The following is a 12,905-nucleotide window of genomic DNA, read 5'->3' as shown; positions in this document are numbered from 1 at the left end:
ACACAGACACACACACACAGAGGAGTTTAAAATAGAATTGTATTTTCTTGAAGAAAAGTTGCCATTCACAGAGTAGTTCCAATATGGAAAAAACTGAATTTGGTATCTATTCTATATTAACTTAAATTTTCAGAGCAATCCTTCATGTGACTGAGCAATGTCACATGTAGTTAGTAAGTGATAAAGTCAAGATTTAAACAGAGTGTCTGGATCCAAGTGTCAAAATTATTTTTTTACATGACCATATCTTCTTCTCTACCTGATTTAGAAAAAATATGTGCTTACAGAGATTTTTTCTTTATTTTCTGAATTAGCAATTGATTTTTGTGAGAGTTCAAGTAGAAAAAGTAAATTAGGTTTTATCTAAATATATCTTCAGACTTACATCTTCTGATTTATCAAATAATCTTGAATTAATATGTATCAGTGCTTATATGTGTGTCTGTTTTCATCTCATCTTATTCTCTATAAAGGCCTTATCTCTTGATCTCCCTCCTTTGTCCTCTTATTGGTTAGGCTGGTTTGACATGATGTTTCTGTTTCCTTTGCTTCAAGCAATCATTTATACTTGTCTGATCAAATATATTTAATACCTACCTAAATTGAATCCATCAGGGGGACAAGTTCATATACTAAAGACAGGTTAAACCCTAATAACCCCTACCTCAAAATAAAAGGAATAGAAATGTTTTCCAAATAACAAGCACTGAAAAGAGTATGATATTTTTGTTTTCTTTTTTCTGCTCCAGCTCCCCTCTCCCCACCCCAAATCATTAACAACATCTGAGAAAGTAAAGAAGTTCAGAAAAATATGGAATAGTAGAGAGAAGAACTTTTATGAGTTTTCGAAATTTGTTCATTAATTTATTCATTCTGCAAATATTTAGTGAGTGATTTCTGTGTCATTCACTGTGCAAGGATCAGGCTTATGATGGCGAACAAAAACACACACACACCAAAAGCAATGTATGACACTTATTATGTGCTTTAATAATTTGGGATTGAAACGATTTTCACTGTTAAGGTATGAGCCAATTGTAAAGTATCATTATCTTAGGAATTAAAATTTTTGAAATATTTCAAACAATGTATTCAATTAAGCCAATGAAGAGAAACTTTTTATATTATTTCATAATTGTTGAGAGGCACATGTGTGGCATTTTGATCAAAAACAACTTGAGAGTTTAAGCTCTAGATGTTCCAGAATAAGAAATACATTTTATAGCTGTTTTTGCCTCATAGGCAACAATGAATATTTCCTAAGGGAGAGAAAATCTGTGTGGCCATCAAGCATGGCCCACTCTGTTTGAACTTGAATTTCTCCTTGACTCTTAGTTTCCCACATGTTGCAGTTCAGTGGTGAGTGGATGACAGCTTGGGTGCTGAATGTCAGCAGAGCATTCAATATGCATGAATTCTAAATACATCATCAACATGTGTAAAATGCCAGTTTTACCTCTGAACTTGTAGCAGCCAATGCAATACTATTTTTCTTAGAATGAATCATTACTGGTATTTTTCACATCATTCCCAATTGTAATCAGGAGTTATAATAGTCTCACACTTCTGAATCAAATAAATAACCTTCAGTTGTCCAAGAAAAGCTCTGTTGTATGGACTAATACAACAGTTGTTTTTATGTGAACTCTATAAAAATACTTGTACACTGAAACTATGAAACCAAAGGCTCTCCCTACGTGGTTGCTTGGGCATATGGAGAAAGTTCAATTTACAGAATAAGCACAACAAGAAAAGAGCTTGAATTTGTCTTAAGATTCTGCTCAAGATAAAGACATTATTTTAAAATAGAGTTTTTAAAAATTCATAAATATATCTGGGAAATGTATTTTGTAAAAAAGACTTGTATATGTTAATGTGTATTTAGAAAGGTCGTCTTTCTGGTGAAAATAGGAACATTTTAAAAGCATAAAATAGATGAGTTTGTCTCAGTTGACAAGAACAAATCTTGATCATCAATATATTTCGAGACAAGGCATGAAAAATGGATGATATACAGTTAGGATATTCTTCTGACCATAGGACAGGAAAAGGAACTGGATGAAGTCTATAGTTTATAAACAGGATAAAAATTGAGAGTCTATATGTATCAGTCAGTGTTACATTTTAAAAAGCTAAAAGCACACTGAGAGGGGGTGGTTGAAGAGAGTTAGTGAAGATAGTATATACAGTGGTGGGCAGGTTTAAGGAGACCAGAGAGGGATGATCACATACCCTCACACTAGCAACAGCAAGAAACCACCAAAATCTGGGCCTGAAGTGTAAAGGTGATGTAAGTGGGAAAAATAAGTCATTACTGGAATCCTGTGAGACCTATAGTTTTAGGAGAAGCTTCTCTGAACAGAGGAAGGCAGCCACCATAAACCATACCCATTAAGGAAGGAATCTGGAAAATACCTCAATTTCTCTCCCCTCTGCCTTCCACCCTGCCATCTCCTGACAATGTCTCCCATTGGTCATATAGAAAGGAAGCCAGTGAACAAGGATGCCTTGATACTTCCATAAGCTCATCCTCCTGGGGCTTAAAAGGTAGAATGGGCTAAAGTGGCAAACAGAAAATATGCAATGTTACATGGGAAAGAGCTTGAGTTGTGGAAACAGAAATGTAAGCCTGTGAATTCAAGAGCATCTTAGATTCCATACTGGCAGGTGCTGAGATGAAAGTAAATAAACCAGTGTTCCACGATCCAAATTACTCTCTACCCCTGTCTTGCCACAATAATTTCTGGACTGGCAGTCAGTGGAGTTGTCTTTCCAAGGGACTTTTGTAAAGTCATATTTGTATACCTTGATAACTTAATTTTCTTATTTCCTCTTTTTCCTGCCCAAGAGGTGCATCATGACCTGGGTAACATAGAAATGATAGGAAGTATGATGGCTTGGAGTTATGTACACCAGAAAACCCATTCCTGTGGATGTGAACCCATTGTTTATAGGACCTTTTGATGAAGTCACTTTGGTTAAGATATGGCCCAAATGAATTAGACTGGGCATTCTAGGTTTTAATCCAGATTACTTAGAGTCCTTTGTGAGCAGAACAGGCCATGGGGAGCAGCCATAAGATGGAAGTCTATGGAGCCCAGAAGGGAAAGGAGAAGACACAATCAGGTGCATTGCCACATGATAGAAAAGTCAAAGAACTCCAAAGCTTGCCAGTCAGCCAGAATATACCAATTCTAAGAGAAACAAATCTTCTAGACTCTGAAACCTTTAACCAATAAATTCTTGTTAAGCCAATACATTGTACGGTATTTGTTTTAACAGCTAGGGAACCAAAATAGGGAGTTATGCTATAATTGTGTTTAGAGTCATTAGCTTAACTTAAATATTAAACCTTGGAGATGATACATGAGAATATAAGATTCCAGTGTCCCCCCAAAGCCAATAATGAATATATAAATACATAACAATTGTCCTGTTGTAGAGATGATCCATAATACCCTCTGACACTTTAGATATAGGATAATAACTTAATTTGTGGTTACTGTTTAGGGAGGGGGGGAATGTGCCAAGCCCCTTATCAATCATGCTGATGGGTTGCTGTAATTTTAATCTGAAATTTACTCTGCTGATCTGTAAAATGATAAATATACATACACATATATACATATAAATGCACACATAAATATATATATAATTTTAATGAGTTTTCACAGCTACATATTTAAAACATGTTATATGCATTTTGAGCCTACAAATTTAAAATATATAAATTGGGATTTAAATTCAGATCTGCTTTATCCTAAACATCTTGCTTTTTCTCCCTTCTTATCACAGAATATGCTATGACAATTTCTCTCTGCAGTCACCTGATACAATCAGGTTGACTAAAGATTAGTAAAACTGGACTGTGGTCTACACGAATATATTTAGAGAAAAAAAAGTAGTATTAACCAGAAGAGAGACTAATCAGCTTGAGTCAGAGAAAATAATTCCTGGAGGGAGGAGGAAAGCAAAGGTGAACTATGCCATTCAAAACATGTTCTTTGGCAATTGCACTTTGATCCAAGGACACAACTTGTCAGGTTCTAGTACCTTTAATAAGCCCAAACAACACCTAAATACCATTGCTTGGATGACTCCTTGAAACACGTCAACTTCAGGGCTTGCACAAGATTGTGCCTCTGGTTCTAGAATATCCATTTACACTAAGCTGATATTAAATGTGAATTGCCTGTTGTCACACTGGTATGCTTTTCTCACCTTCTATTTTGAAGGTAAAATGCTACCTTTAAAAAAAATCAATTTTGTAAAATTACATTTAAAATACTACGAATTTCAAAAAACAAATCAGCCATTAGGTAAGTATTGACTGTTAGTAAGATTTTCACACATGATCCTTTATTAAACAATATTTATCAAGCATCTACTATGCTGATTAATTCATTTATTCTGCACAAAATTATATGAGTTAGGTACTATTATTAATTCCACCTAATAGTTGAAGAAAACTGAAGCTCAGCAAAGGATATTTTAGATCTGCCCTCATAAAGCTTATAAAATGCCTCAATTGAATAAAGCTGACCCAAAGTAACTTAACTGCCTACCAGATCCATACCCAACATACTTTAAAAGCAAACAACAAACTCTAGTACCCAACAACCTAAAATTGTATTTAATATTCAATCAAAATTTTCTGAATATGGAGAACCAGCAAGATGCTGAAGGAATAAGGAGCTCCTAGAGTCAGCTCCTGCTACAGGGCAGTTAGTTAATACCCACAGCTCTCTGGAGCTAGCTGATGCACCTGCTCGGGGGCTCCAGGAGACCAAGAGCATCCTGTAACATCCTTGAAGGAATGGAAGGAGGAGATGCCCATCTACAGAGAAGACTCGTAAGTAGAGTGCTCCATGTCCGGGAAGCTGGTGCCCATCCTTCACTGGAGGCATAAGCTGAAGGAGCTGTTCCGTGGCTGAAATGGAAAGATCCACTTGCCCAAAATGGGGGAGGAAGATATGGTTGGGCACCAATTTCAGCCACGATGAGGAAATTCAGTGGGCTACAGGATAATCCTGAGAACAGCTAAAATTTGAGCCTTTCCAAGTCAGAAAGAGGCTATGAGCTGCCATCTTAATTCCGCTCCTGGCACAGGGGAAGCAGGGTGGACTGAAAATCACAGTGCAGGTGGAGACTGGCTTCTTTCCATTCAGGTCATATTGCAGTTCTAGCTTAGGCCCCAGTGCCATCTCTAGTAGGGAGGAAACTGGGGACCTACACCAGCCTTTCTGAGAAATTATCAGCCAAGCCGCAGAGGCCGGTGATTGTCCTACTCTGGCGGCACAAACCGCCCCAGGAGCTATTCTGTGGCAGGAATTGGAAGCTCCATTTCCCAGAAACAGGGGAGGAGGAAATGGTTGGCTGCTGATTTCGGCTACTGATTGGTAGACTTGGCTGGCTAAGATATAACCCTGGGAACAGCTGGGGTATAACCAGCCCAAGTCAGAAGGTGCCAGTAGCCACCATTCTGACTCCGTCCCCAGCCTGAGGGGAAGCTGGGCTGACTGAAACTCTCAGTGTTGGCAGGAACCAGTTTCTTTCTCGCAGATCAGCCTGCAGCCCTAGCCTAGGCTTCAGCCCCACCTCTGGCACAGAGGAGACTGAGGAGCCCTGCACCAGCCTATACAGGTAACTGCAGGGAACTTTGTCTGGTATAGACTGAAAATCAGAAGTCTACCAGGGCAACTGCAGTCATCTTGGACCAGCACTACATAGACTGCTGTCCACACTTGCAGGTCCACCCTCACCACAGGCAGGGAAGGAAGGGGTATGAAGCTTCATCAGTCTCTCTGGGTAAATACAGTTTAGGCCTGCACTTGGATTATTACATACAGCTGTGACTCTGCCCTATCCCTGGCAAAGGAGAAAGTTGGAAGAAGCTTCATTGGTTCCTGGTGCAATGAGGGCAGCTTGAGCCTCCACAGCTTACAGCACCAACTACATGCTTGGCTCCTACTGCACAACCAGCAAGGCAGAAAGGATAGGAAGCCCTAAATTAAAGAGAAAAACTGCACCCAGAAAAAATACTCTAGTAAGCCAGATATGAAGACACCAACAAAAATTAGAATCCACACCAAGAAACAGGAAGCTATGGCCCAGTTAAAGGAAAAAGATGAGTCTCCAGATGACATAAAGGAGTTGAGATAACTAATTATAGCTGGCCAAACAAATCTGCTTAATAAAATCAGTGAGATGGCTAAAGAGATTAAGGATATTAAGAAGACATTGGATGAGCACAAAGATGAACGCATAAATAGAAAAATAGCAGATCTTATGGGAATGAAAGGTACAATAAATGAAATTAAAAAAAAAACATTGGAATCATACAATAGCAGATTTGAAGAGGCAGAAGAAAGGATTGGTGAGCTTGAAGAAATGGCCTCAGAAAGTGAACATACAAAAGAACTGATGAAGAAAAGAATGGAAAAAAATTGAACAAGGTCTCAGGGAACAAAATGACAGCAAAAGATGTGCAAACATATGAGTCATGGGTGTCCCAGAAGGAGAAGAGAAGGGAGAAGGGGAAGAAGGAATATTTGAAGAAATAATGGTAGAAAATTTCCCAACCCTATTGAAGGACATAGATATCCCTGTCCAAGAAGCACAATGTACTCCCATTAGAAAAAATCCAAATAGACCAACTCCAAGACACATACTCATAAGAATGTCAAATGCCAAAGACAAAGAGAGAATTCTGAGAGCAGCAAGAGAAAAGCAATGCATAACATAAAAGGGATATGCAATAAAATTAAGTGCTGATTTCTCATCAGAAACCATGGAGGCAAAAAAACAGTGTTCTGATGTATTTAAGACACTACAAAAGAAAAACTTCCAGCCAAGAATCTTATATCCAGCAAGACCCTCTTTCAAAATGAGGAAAATTAGAATATTCACAGATAAACAGAAACTGAGAGAATTTCTAAGCAAGAGAACAGATTTTCAGGAAATATTAAAGGGTGTGGTAGAGCCTGAAAAGACAAGACAGGAGAGAGGGTCCTGGAAGAGAGTCTAGAAATGAAGATTATAGCAATAAAAGTAACTAAAATGTCAAAAGAGTGGTGAAAATAAAATATGACAGATAAAACTCAAATAGGAATAAACTTAACCAAAGATGTAAAGCACTTGTATTCAGAAAGCTGCAACTCCATGTTAAAAGAAATCAAAAAATCCCTAAATAACTGGAAGAACATTCCATGCTCATGGATTGGAAGACCAAATATCATTAGGATGTTAATTCTACTCAAATTGATATACAGATTTAATGCAATCCTGATAAAAATTCCACCAGCATTAAAGAAAAAGTTGAAAACATGATCATTAAATTTATTTGGAAGGGTAAGGAGTCCTGAATAGCCAGAAACACCATAAAAAGGAAAAGTGGACCCTCATCTCCAGACTTTAAATCATAATACCCACCTATAGTGGTAAAAACAGCATGGTACTGACCTAAAGACAGACACAATAGACCAATGGAACCAAATTTATGGTTCAGACACAGACCCTCACAGGTAGGGTCAAGTGATTTTTGACTAGCCTATCAAACTCACACAGCTTGGGCAGAGCAATTTGTTCAACAAATGGTGCTGAAAGAATTGGATATCCATAGCTGAAAAAGGAAAGAGGACCCCTATCTCACACCTTCTCCAAAAACTTACTCAAAATGGAAAAAAAAAGAAAACACTAAAAATAAAAGCAAGAACCATAAAACTTCTAGAAGAAATTATTGGAAAATATCTTCAAGACCTGGTGGTAGGTGGTGGATTCTTAAAGGGGATAAGAGAAGGACTGAGAGAACTACTGATGTTTAATGTATGTAGACATTTTAATTAGCTTTACTGTAAAAGTGGGGAAATGTATAGAGTGGATGGTAACACACAGTGAGGAAAAGCTAGTTTATAAATGGGGATGTGTCTGAAAATGGAAGTCTACTTAGGTAAATGCCAATTGACAGAATGCTAGAGGATAATCTAGGAACTGGATGGCACAGTAAACCAAGAGGTGGATGAGTATTGTGGTTCATAGTATAGATGCAAGAGCATCCATTGTTAGCTAGAGTAAATGTATATCAGTACTGCAGGGTGTTGGGAATGTGGAGAAGCATGGGAAAAATACAGCTGGATTGATCTATGGACTGTGGTTAGTAGTAATGATATAATATTCTTGCATCTATGCCAAAGATGTACTGTGTTAATACTGAGGCAGAATGGAAAATGTGAGTCAAATGTTCACTATGGGCATGGTAACAATCAGATGATATTATTTTATCTGTAGTAAATGACACACCACATTGTGGTGTGTTGATGGAGGGGTGTTGTTTGGGAATTCTGCACATGTGCATGATTGTTTTATAAATTTACAACTTCAGTCATAAAAAATATATTTAAAAAATAATAATAGGGTGGGTTTGGGTAAAAAACACAACAAATGTAAGATTAGGACTATGATTAGTAGTAAGATTCTGATAATATTGTTTCATGATTTGTAACAAACATCTCATGACCATGCAAGGTGTTGGTGAAGGGTTGATGTATGGGACCCCAGTATGATGTTATGCATGTTTGCTTTGTAAGTTCACAACTTTTACTATAGTTTTAATTGTTTATGTATGTTCATATACAAATGATATACAGATAATAATAATAGGATTGGTTGGGGAAAAATCCTTTGTTTAATGGTAATATTTTGACAAGGCTCTTTAGTCCTTAGTTAAAAAGATTTAACCACAATGCAAGTTATTGGTGGTAGGGTGAGTTATGAGAGTCCTGTATGATGTTATATATGTTTGTTTTGTAAGTTCACAACTATTATTATGCACTTATTGTTTATGTATGTTCATGTATGAATGATATACTTCAATAAATTAAAAAATAAATTAATTAAAAAAATTTCTGAATGTGATAAAAGAGTAAAAGATGACCTATAACCAGAAAAAGAGCTATATAAATATGCTCAGGACTTTTAAGGAAAAAAATGAACTAGGAGAAAAATGAAAGAAAATAAAGGAATCAAATGAAAATTCCAGAGGTGAAAATTATAAGATTTGAAATTAAAGTCACTTGATGTGCTTAACAGCAGATGTGACTCTGTAGAAAAAACATATCAGTGAGCATGAGAACATAATAATAGTACCTAGCTAAGGTGAAGCACAGAGAAAAATGTATGTTGGAGCAATGTCAAATGGTTTAAAATATGTTTGATTGGAATCCCAAAAAAGGGGTGAGGTATGAAGAAAATTTATTTGAAATGGAAATAATTATTTGAAAATTTTTTGATAAAAATTACAAATCCACAGATCCAAGAAACTCAAGGAAACCCAGCAAAATAAATACAAAGGTCAAAAGAACATATCATAATGTGTTGCAGAAACCAGTGATAAAGAAAATATCTTAAAAGCAGCCAGAATATAAAAAATAAGAATTACCACAAATTTATCATCAGAAAACTTGCAAGCAGGAAAAAAATACTGATATTTTAAAGTGATTGAATAATTAAAACTAAACAAAACATGAGAATTCTAAGTAATTTTATTTATTTACTTCTCCCCACCCCCTTGCTTGCATTTGCTGTGTCTGTTTGTTTTGGCTGGTCTCCTTTTATGAGGCATCGGGAACTGAACCCATGACCTCTGACATGGGTCTGAGACACCCAACCCCTTGAATCCACCTCTGTTCCCTCACAAGAATTTTATATTCAGCAAAAATAACCTTCAAAAGTGAAGGTAAATTAAATGCTTTTCTAGACAAATAAAAGCTGACAGAATTTATTGACAAAGGACATGTATTTTGACAAAAGACATGAACTATTAGAGAACATTTGTTTTCTTTAAGCTAGAAGGAAAATGATACCATATTAAACTTGTATGTACATAAATGAATACAAAGTATCAAAGATGGTGATTACATGGTATTTGGAAGATTATTTTTCTTTAAAAATTTATCTTAAAAACTTTGTTCTTTAAGTAAATCCATAAAGTTGATCAAGAAAATAAAAGAAAGAAACTATCAATACTAAGAATGGAAGAAGAGACAGTGTTTTGATTACACTGGTATGTACATTTGTTGGTTCACCAAACTGACATTTAAAATGGGTACATTTTATTGTTCATTTCATTTATGACAAAATAAAGTTAATTAAAAATAACTGCCACAAAAAAAAGATAAAAAAGATGAAAGAAAGAAAGTGAGAGGAAGGAAGGGAGGAAAGGAAAAGAAAGAAAAGGGAGGAAAGGAGGGGAGGGGAGGGAGAAAACCCTACCACATGAAACGGAAGTAGGATGCCATGCTGCCAATCCTAAGAATGGCCCCCACTGCATACAAACAGTTGGGGAGTGAGGAGGTCACAATAAGTACTCTAGCTTGAGTCTGGATGTGGGGAACTTCTCCTGTGGCTCTGAGCATTGTACTCAAAAAACAAGGCTCATCAATGTTGTCTATAATGCATTCAGTAATGCGCTGGCCAGTAATGACCTGGTGGGCAACAAGATCCTGGTGAAGAACTGTATTGTGCTCATCGACAGCACACTATATCAGAAGTGGTACGAGTCCTACTATGCTCTGCCCCTGGGCCACAAGAATGGGGCCAAGCTGACTCCTAAGGAAGAAGAGATTTTAAACAAAAAATGATCAAAGAAAATTCAGAAGAAAAATGATGAAAGGAATAAGAATGCCGAGATCAGCAGACTTTTGGAGGAGCAGTTCTAGCAGGTCAAGCTTCTTGCATGCATTGCTTTGAGGCCAGTCCAGTGTAACTGAGCAGATGGCTATATGCTAAAGGGCAAGGAGGTGGAGTTCTATATGAGGAAAATCAAGACCTGGAAAGTCGAATAAGTTCTCCCTCCCATCCTAGCCCATGTAATAAAGGTGTTCGTTGTTCTGTGTCTTAAAAAAATAGAAAGAAGGGAGGGAGAAAGAAAGGAAAGATGGAAGGAAGGAAGGAAGGAAGGAAGGAAGGAAGGAAGGAAGGAAGGAAGGAAGGAAGGATTGGTCATACATGATTTTAAAACACAGCAAACAAAAACAACATACTCATTGTTCAGCATAATGCTATCAAGCAGAATTTGGAGCTTTGATTAGTCGTTGCCAATTCTTTTATTGTCTACTATACCTAAGACTTCGAGAAAGGCTCTTCCAGCATCAATGGAAAAGGGTATCTACACACATTTTTCTGAAGATGAAATTTAGATGTCTGTGCCGATGAGAAGCTGTCAGTACCTAAGAATCTTGATTCCTCCCAATTCAGGGCAACCGAATTCAATTCAATTCAATTAATATGTTTGCTTATATTCCTGACTATAATGCAGTGCTCAAAATGCACCACAGAGCAGAAACTATTTCACCACTTTTCCTACAACAATGAAAGGAAAGCATGTAGGGACTAATATTTTCCCCCATTCTTTGCCATGTTCCATGGTATTAGCATACATCATGAAATCTCCACAATGTCTATGAAGTCTGAAAAATCATACGTTTTACAAATGAGGACTCCAAAACTCAGTGAGGCTCAAGAACATTTCTGTGCTCATTTAGCTAGGGATGAACAAAGCCAGAAAGCAAGCCTTTATGACTTCACATGCTGGTTTGAAATAGGCAAATAAACACATAATTTAAAAATGGGATAATGTGTGGTCTAATAGAAGCATACAGTCATTTCTTATTTCTTTAACATTTTGTGCAAGATCTGTATCTTCCTAAGTTGTGTTCACCATTGCTTAATGCAGTGAGTGGTATAGAACAGATTGTTAAATTTGCTAAGGAGCAGATGAATGGAAGGTTTGTGAATGTTTATCCATTTCAGGCAATATCTTTATTATATGATGAAATATAGATAATTCCATTCATTAAAACATTATACATTTACATCATATCAAATATCCAAAGGGCATTGTTGAGGATTGAGTCATGTACCCTACAAAAGACATATTCAGGTTGTAACCCTGGTCTCATGGTGTCAACCCATTTGTAAATAGGACCTTTGAAGATGTTATCATTGGTTAAGCATAGTCGAGCTTGTGAGTAGGATTATTGCAGATCCTATTTAGATGATGCAAAATTGAATCAGGGTGGGTATTAATTCATATGACTGGAGTCCTTAGAGGTAAAGGAAATTCAGACACAGTCAATCAGAGAAAGCCACCGGAGGAAACTATTAGTCAGCCGAAGGAGTGCTGATGCAAAGTACTAGAAATCTGTTGACATTTATAAAGAGTATTTATTTGGGGTAGAGTCACAAAGTCATAACGCATAAGTTACTTCCTTCACCAATGTCTGTTGCCACATATTGGAGCAGGATGGCTGTCGGTTTCTGCAAGGGTTCAGCCTTCCTCTTCCTTGTAAGGTTCCATGGTCCGAACTCCTTCTGTTCTCAGCTGTAGGTTAGCATAAGTCTTTTCTCTCTCCCTGGGGCTCATTTCTTTCTGGGTTCAGCTGCTCTGTTCTCTTCACAAGGTCAGCTATAGACTATCCAGCTCATCTCTCTTCCCTGCGCCTCTGCCATGCTTATGGAGCCATCTCTATTCTTCTGTGTTCTTCTCCATGCATTTACTTCCCAGGGTTCCAACAAAAAAAACAAAACTCTCTCTCCTCTGCTGTACTGTTTTCCCCACCCACCAAGGGAACAGAGACTTGGTGTCCTACTGATGTGGCCAAATCAAAGCCTTAATAGTAAGCTAATCAAGTAAAAGTGAAACCTCTGGATTGAATACAGTCTAACACATCCGGAGGAACAGACCAGTTTACAAACACAATCCAATATCTGTTTTTGGAAATCATAATCAATACCAAACTGCTATAGAGACCAAGGAGAAGATCATCATGTGACAGAGAAAGAATTACAAGCCAAGGAACCCACCCCAAGGATTGCCAGCACCAGAATGCTACAGACACTGTCAGAAA

General features: G+C 37.1%; 1 pseudogene; it reads left to right on the top strand.

The window, feature by feature from the left end:
* LOC101426462 (small ribosomal subunit protein eS8-like) overlaps window positions 1-10,841 on the top strand; it is a 74,904-nt pseudogene extending 64,063 nt beyond the window's left edge.
* The last annotated feature ends 2,064 nt before the right edge of the window (window positions 10,842-12,905 follow it).

Source organism: Dasypus novemcinctus, chromosome 18 (genome assembly GCF_030445035.2).
Source record: "Dasypus novemcinctus isolate mDasNov1 chromosome 18, mDasNov1.1.hap2, whole genome shotgun sequence".
NCBI classification, from domain to species: Eukaryota; Metazoa; Chordata; class Mammalia; order Cingulata; family Dasypodidae; genus Dasypus; species Dasypus novemcinctus.
Note: the sequence above shows the minus strand (reverse complement) of the source record. Positions and strands in the feature narration are given on the sequence as shown.